Source organism: Pleurodeles waltl, chromosome 11 (assembly GCF_031143425.1).
Source record: "Pleurodeles waltl isolate 20211129_DDA chromosome 11, aPleWal1.hap1.20221129, whole genome shotgun sequence".
Taxonomy (NCBI): domain Eukaryota; kingdom Metazoa; phylum Chordata; class Amphibia; order Caudata; family Salamandridae; genus Pleurodeles; species Pleurodeles waltl.
In genome coordinates, this window is record NC_090450.1 from 991,955,829 (window position 1) to 991,962,665 (window position 6,837).

A 6,837-nucleotide genomic window follows, 5' to 3' on the forward strand; every position below is an offset into this window, starting at 1 on the left:
TTGGGGTGATAGGGGAGGGTGTGAGGGTGGGGGTGTGTGATAGCATGCAGGTAGGGTGGGGGATGTGATAGTTAAGATTTGACTTACCAGTGTCCCATCCTCCACCGACTCCTCCGAGGCCCTCAGGATAGTACAGATGTGCACATCTAAGATCAGATGGGCGAGAAAGTTACTGTGCTGCGCCAACCTAGCCTAGTATAGACCTGGCGCATGGACAGTTCCTCAGTGTGGATGGTACTGTGACAGGACCCAGGTGTAATTCATTGCAGGAGTACTGTACTGTAGTGTACTGTTGTAAATCTTTTCCGGGGGGGAGCTAGGGAAGGGACACATATGCCACATTTACAAGGCACTGGCCATTGCAGCACCTCATGCACAGAAAAGACTTTTCCATTCACAAGGATGTTTGAGGCAATCATGGTGATTCCTACTGGGATAGGGCAATGTGGCCCAGATGTACAAAGCATTTTCTGGTCATTTGGGTCAGGAAAACGCTTGTTTTAATGTACAGAAGGCAAAGTTTGATTCAGTAACTTGTTACCAAATCACATTTTGCATTCGCGATTCGGTATTTCGAAGGAGAGTGTTTAGGGCATCATATTCTAAAACCTGAATTGGTATGGTATGTGTTACTATTTTGCAAGTACATTACAGTCCAAAACAGTACTACTTTACCACTAGTTTAAAACTGGTGGTAATCCATTCGCCAAGGGCCCTTCCCCTTTGAGAATGTAAATAATAATATTTTTTAAGAGTTGGTAGTGGTCCCACAGACCACTGCCTACTCTTAAATAATGAAACTGAAAAGCCTTTTTTTTTAAAAAATGCATCACATTCTCCTTTAAGGAAGACGGGCTGCATTTAAAACAAAAAAAGATTGTTTTTTTTAAAAAGCGATCTCTGACATGGTGGTCTGCTGAGCCCAACATGCACCATCCCTGTGATGGCTCCGATTCCTTATGGGTCGCAAGTTGCAACCTACCGTAATAATATGAATGAATGAACAAATGTATTTTTGACCCACTAGGAATCGCTAATGAAACTCAAAGGACTTTCATACATTAGGAATACCAATTTCCTAATTGCGATTTGGAGAAAATCACAATTACGAAATTGGTATTCCTAACGTTAGTACATCTAGCCCCCTGTCTTGTGCTTGATGGACACTGTCACTTAGGGGTACTATGGCCTACACTTTAGTTGGTGGGGCTAAAAAACATGTAAATCTCAGTGGGTGGAGCTAAAGACTTGATAACAACAGTGGATGGGGATAGAAACCTATTAACGCCCTAGAGGTCAGGCTGCAGGCCCAACAAACAATTGTGGTTGGCTCTAAACACCCAGTAATAGTTTGTGGGGAGGGTTAACGTCCTACTTACTGACTGGTTGAAAACAGTTATTAGGTGCACACCTACGTAGTCAAACATTTTTTTTTTTTTTTAAATGTGTTTTTATTGTTATATCACACAACAGGATTACACAAATGAAACATGACAGGGGGGGGTAACATTTTGCAAGGGGTGTATTCATCTTGTCACGCAATGCGGCTGTTTTTACCATGCCAGAGCTGATGTGCCCTTCGCCTACGCCTGTGCCGCTGCCGGGGAGCCCAAGCAGCCGCGAGCCGGTGCAAGGGGACACGGTCCGGGCAAAGCATCTTACTAACGCACCCAGTTGCACTAAAAATCAACGAATAGGGGGGGGGGATAGTGAAAAGATACAGAGAGGGAGTGTGGGGGGCGGAGGAGGCCGAGGGGGACGGGGAGGCGAGGGCAGAGAAGGGGGAGCGCAAGAGCGGAGGGTTGGGGGTCATTAGGGGGGCTGGTGTTACTGTTGGGGGAGGTCCCCCTATGAGGTTGTACTATCTTATTGCAATTGTTATGAGTCCCTTTTTTTTTTTTCTTCTTCTTTTTTTAATATATCTCTTCAGCGCTTTGTCCCTGCACGTCTCCGGCCTATTTTGTTTTGTGTTACTGGTTCGAGAGCTTGCGCCGTGATTGGGTTCCATTATATGTTAAGTAGCTTAATAGCTAATGAGGGGCGGTTGCTTACTGTTCATGAAGGAGTGCTGTTATTTGGGGGTATATGGTATAGTTGTCGCATGACTTTTAGTGCTTTGGGAGAGTATTCAGGGCGGGCGTTTGTCGTCTTTGCTTTCCATGATTGCAACGAAAGAGTTCCAGGTGTCAAGACCTTTGACCGGAACGCCTTTTACTGTTAAGAGCTGCAGCGTCCCGGCCTCGGCCCTGGCCCAACGCAGTAGTTCAGTTCGCCATTGTTCGATACCCAGTGCGACTGGGGCCTTCCAGTGCATGGCTATGAGGCATCTGTACAGCACCAATGCTAGCGCTATGCATCTGAGTGTTTGTTTTCGATTTTTAAGACTTGGGCCTATACCCAGCAAGCATAACTCTGGGGTAGGGGACAGTGTAACAGCTGTCCAGTCGGCAAGCAATTCTGTTATGACGCACCATACTTTCCGGATTGGGAGGCATTCCCAGGTCATATGATAAAAGGTGGCTGCGGGAGTGGCGCATCTGGGGCATGTTTGCATCGATTGGGGGAACATGCAGGTTATTCAATGAGGTGATAAGTAAGTTTGGTGTAAATAATTAAACTGGGTGTAGCGAAAGCGCGGGTTGCGTGACACCTCTTTTATCATTTTCAAAGCCTGATTCCAGGCGGGCTGCGACAAGGGTTCAGCTAGCACTGCATCCCATCTATTCTTTGCTTGTTCTTGTTTATCATCCAGGCAGGAAGTTAAAATTATATACGCTCTTGATACATTTATTGGGTCTTCTATGCTTCCTAGCAATTCGTGCAATCTGGGGGAAACATTTGGTTCGGAGCTTCCGCTATTCCAGTGGGACCATAGTATCTGTCGCACTGCTCCGAATGCTATAAAGCTTCCTCGTCCCAGGTTATACTTATCGATTAGGGCATTAAAGGTTAGGAGGCGACCTTCGTTATAGATGTCATCGATGGTGCATATTCCCCTTTCAAGCCATCCCCTCAGGCCTACCCCAGCTGTTATATTGGCAAGTTTCGGAATGGCTATGAGTGGTAACCTGGGGGAATACTGTGGTGTTTTATTGCCAGTAAGCACGTGGTGGCCACATATCCAATGCGCAATATTCAGTAAAATGTTGCGTGGGTGTTTGGGGGATTCACGATTCATCAAGTATTGTATTACACCCATATTTCCTAATGATGTAAGAATCACTTGTGATTCAGCGCCATCTGGGCGGCCTAGCCAAGTGGATATCCACTGTAATTGGGAAGCTGCGTAGTACAGTTCAAATCTTGGTGCTCCCATTCCGCCCGATGTTAATGGCTGGTATATTTTTGATAGTGCCACTCGCCGCCTTCCATTGCCCCATTTGAGATCTATTAATAAGCTATTTAGTGGCTTAAAGAAGGAGGCTGGGAGAACCAGTGGGAAGGCCATGAAGAAATACAACAGTCAGGGTAGGATTATCATCTTCGCTATGGCTACTCTGCCCATCGGTGATAGTGGGAGTGAGCACCAAAAGGGCAGGGAGCCTCTAGCGGATCTAATGGCTTGTCCTAAATTGCCGTCTCTGAGGTCTCGCGCGTCATGGTATATGTTCACACCCAAGTATTTGAAAGTGGTATAGCACCATTTCAGATCTCCCGGATTAGAGGGCAGCCTATGTGTTTAGGGGACAGGGCACAAGGGGAAAATGCACGATTTTGACCAGTTCACCTTCAGCCCAGCCAGTGTGCCAAACCTGCGTAGTAACCTCAGCAAGTCGGGCAGGGATTCTGTATGATCCCGGAGAAATATGAGTGCATCATTGGCGTATAGAGACACTATGCGATATATGTGGTCATCTCGGACACCCCACAAAGGGGCTGCCGCCTGTAGTCGAGCTGCTAAGGGTTCAATTGCAATGGCAAATAAGAGTGGGGATAATGTACAGCCCTGTCTGGTGCCTCTCTCGATATGAAACGATTGAGAAATCATATCGCCTGTTTTAAATCTCGCTGATGGGTTAGTGTAAAGTACCCTTACCCAACTAATAAATATCCGTCCGAATCCCATGCGATGTAGTGTTTCCATCAGGAAGGGCCAACTTAGCGTGTTGAATGCTTTTTCTATGTCCAGAGAGACTGCTACTTGAGCATAGTCATCCACTTGTGACTTTGCCATTAGGCGCAATAAGTTTTGAATGTTGCTAAATGTGCTCCGGACAGGTATAGAGCCAGACTGATCATGGTGTATCAGGTTTGACATGCATGGGAGTAGGCGTTTGGCTAGGAGTTTACCGAGTAGTTTACAGTCTGTGTTCAGTAGCGATAGTGGTCTGTATGAGCGTACGTCTAGAGGGTCTCTTCCTGGCTTAGAAAGCACTGCTATCAGTGCTTCACGACATGTGTCAGGTAGTTGGCCCCGTTTTAGCGCCTCGGTTAACATTTCTAGATATGGGGTTAGTGTTTGAGTCAGGAACGTGTTGTAGTATTCAATGGGTAGTCCATCGCTCCCGGGTGCTTTTCCATGTGGTAGTTGTTTTAAGGCCTGTTGTATCTCGGTGATATCAATCGGTCTTTCCAGGTCCGCTAACTGTGCAGCAGTTAGGCAATTCAGCTCGATGCCGCTGAAAAACTCATTCAGTGGTGTTTCTGGTGGGGGGGGGGAGCTTTATATAGTGTGCTATAATACTCCTTAAAAGCTGTGTTGATATCGGCCTGGGCGTTTACAATTAGACCTGTATCTAGTCGGATGGCTCCTATAGGGGAGTTCCGGCGGTCGTTGTGTATAAGCCATGATAGTTTACCCGATCTGTCTCCTTCAGCATGTATTCGAGTCAGGTAGTGGCGATAATCAAACAGACCTAATCGTTTGTCAGCATCGTACCATTGCGAGCGCTTCCCAGCTAGCTCTGTTTGTGTAATCTCGCCCCTAGCGAAGTTACTCTCAAAAGAGTGTACTTCCTTTTCTAGTTTGCCGAGCTCACGTACCAGTGTTTGACGTGCACCGACTATTGCTGAAATGCATGCTCCTCTGATGACTGCTTTGTGTGCATCCCATTCTATTGATCTGGAGCTCGTTGTCCCCTTATTTTGGGTAAAGTAAGAGGAAATGTGTGTAGCTAATTCTGCTCTAAATGGGGAATCTTGTAGTACTTGGGTCTGGAGGCGCCAGGTTGATATACATGCGCGCGGTCTGCCCCATCTAATATGGGCGACAAGAGGGGAATGGTCGGAGATTACCCTGGCGGCATACTCGACACCTGTGATCCTATGGGTAATGTCTTGAGAGGTGAGGATAAGATCTATGCGGGTGTGAAGGAGATGTACCGGGGAGTAGTAGGAGTATTCGTGGTCGTGAGGGTGTATATGTCTCCAAATGTCTATGAGACGGCAATCTGACATCTATTGGCGTAACATCTGCGAGTTTTTGGTTACTGGAGAGGCTGCTATGGGGGTGTGTGATCTATCCATGTCTGTTTGTGGGACGCAGTTCATGTCTCCGCCCCAAATACATGTAGAGGGAAGGTCATTTAATAAGTGTGAGATCGTTTTTTGTAGGAATTCACTCTGTCCGGTGTTCGGGACATACAGTCCGTTTAGTGTCACTAGTTCCCCGTCCAAGCGGCCTATTAAATGTATGCACCTGCCCTCCACATCGGTGACACTGTGTTGTAAAATATACGGGACCCCCGGGGCTATCCATATCAGGACCCCTCTGGCGAATGATGAATTTCCCGATCCATAAATCTGTCCGCCCCACCTCCTTTCCAGCCAGGGGACATCTCCGGGGGTGATGTGTGTTTCTTGGAGAATGGCTATGTGGATATGATGACGTTTTAGGTGTGCGTGTATCCTATTGCGTTTTCTTAAGCCCGCCATTCCCTTAACGTTCCAAGTCATTATATTGTATATTGGTTCCTTATTTATCATGTTGGGTTAGGTTGTAGCGCGCCTGCTTTTGTGGACAGAGGGACCCAATTCAAAGCGCGTCTGCTAATTGCCGCTAGTCTAGTATGCGCGTCCTCTCCACAAGTCCCTCCCGCCACTCGCCCCATCCCGAAAGCCCCCTCTGGTCTGATAGAAAACATTATAAAGAGAGAATAAAAAAATTGAAAAGGGAAAAAATAACAAGCAGAAGGATATTTCAGGTATAGCCCGGAGATGAACGTAGTGGCACAACTGGTGCCTAAACTGCAGTCTGTCAAATTAAGTTCCATTCGGGAGTGGTTGGGGTGTCGGGTAGCGTGGGTTTGTGGCAGCTGGGCGTCGAAAGGCCTGTCTCTAGGATAGTTCTGTCCCTGCGTGGTCCAGGTTGTGGTCTCGTTTGCTTCAGTTATCGCTTAATTCTCGGCTGAGGTGGCAGGCGGTCAGGCCCCGTCCCGAGGAAACTGCCAAGCTCCCCGTGCGGCCACAGGGGAGGTGGGGGGGCCACATGAACCTCCACCAGGATCACGTTGGCGTTACAGTTCGAATTCGCACTTGGGGTCTAGAGTTCGTCCGCAGAGCACGGGGTGAAGTCAGGACCGGCCAGGAGGGGGGAGAAGGATGCACTGGATTCCCCTCCAGGGGATCCGCTGTCGGTGACGTCTGTCTCGCTTCGGGTGTCTATCTGTGATCGGGTGAAGGTGCTGGTCTCCTTTAGTATTTGTGCTTGGTCGGCTTCCATTTGCGATTTCGTTGGGCGCGATGTTGCCTTGTTTTGTTTTTTCCTCCTGGCGCTGGGGGTTATCCACTCCTCAGTTGTTGCCTTTTCCGTTGTGGGGCTGATCAGGCCTTTAGCGTGAATCCATGTCCATGCATCCTCAGGGGTAGGGAACATGAGCGTTTTCTCGTCTATGATGA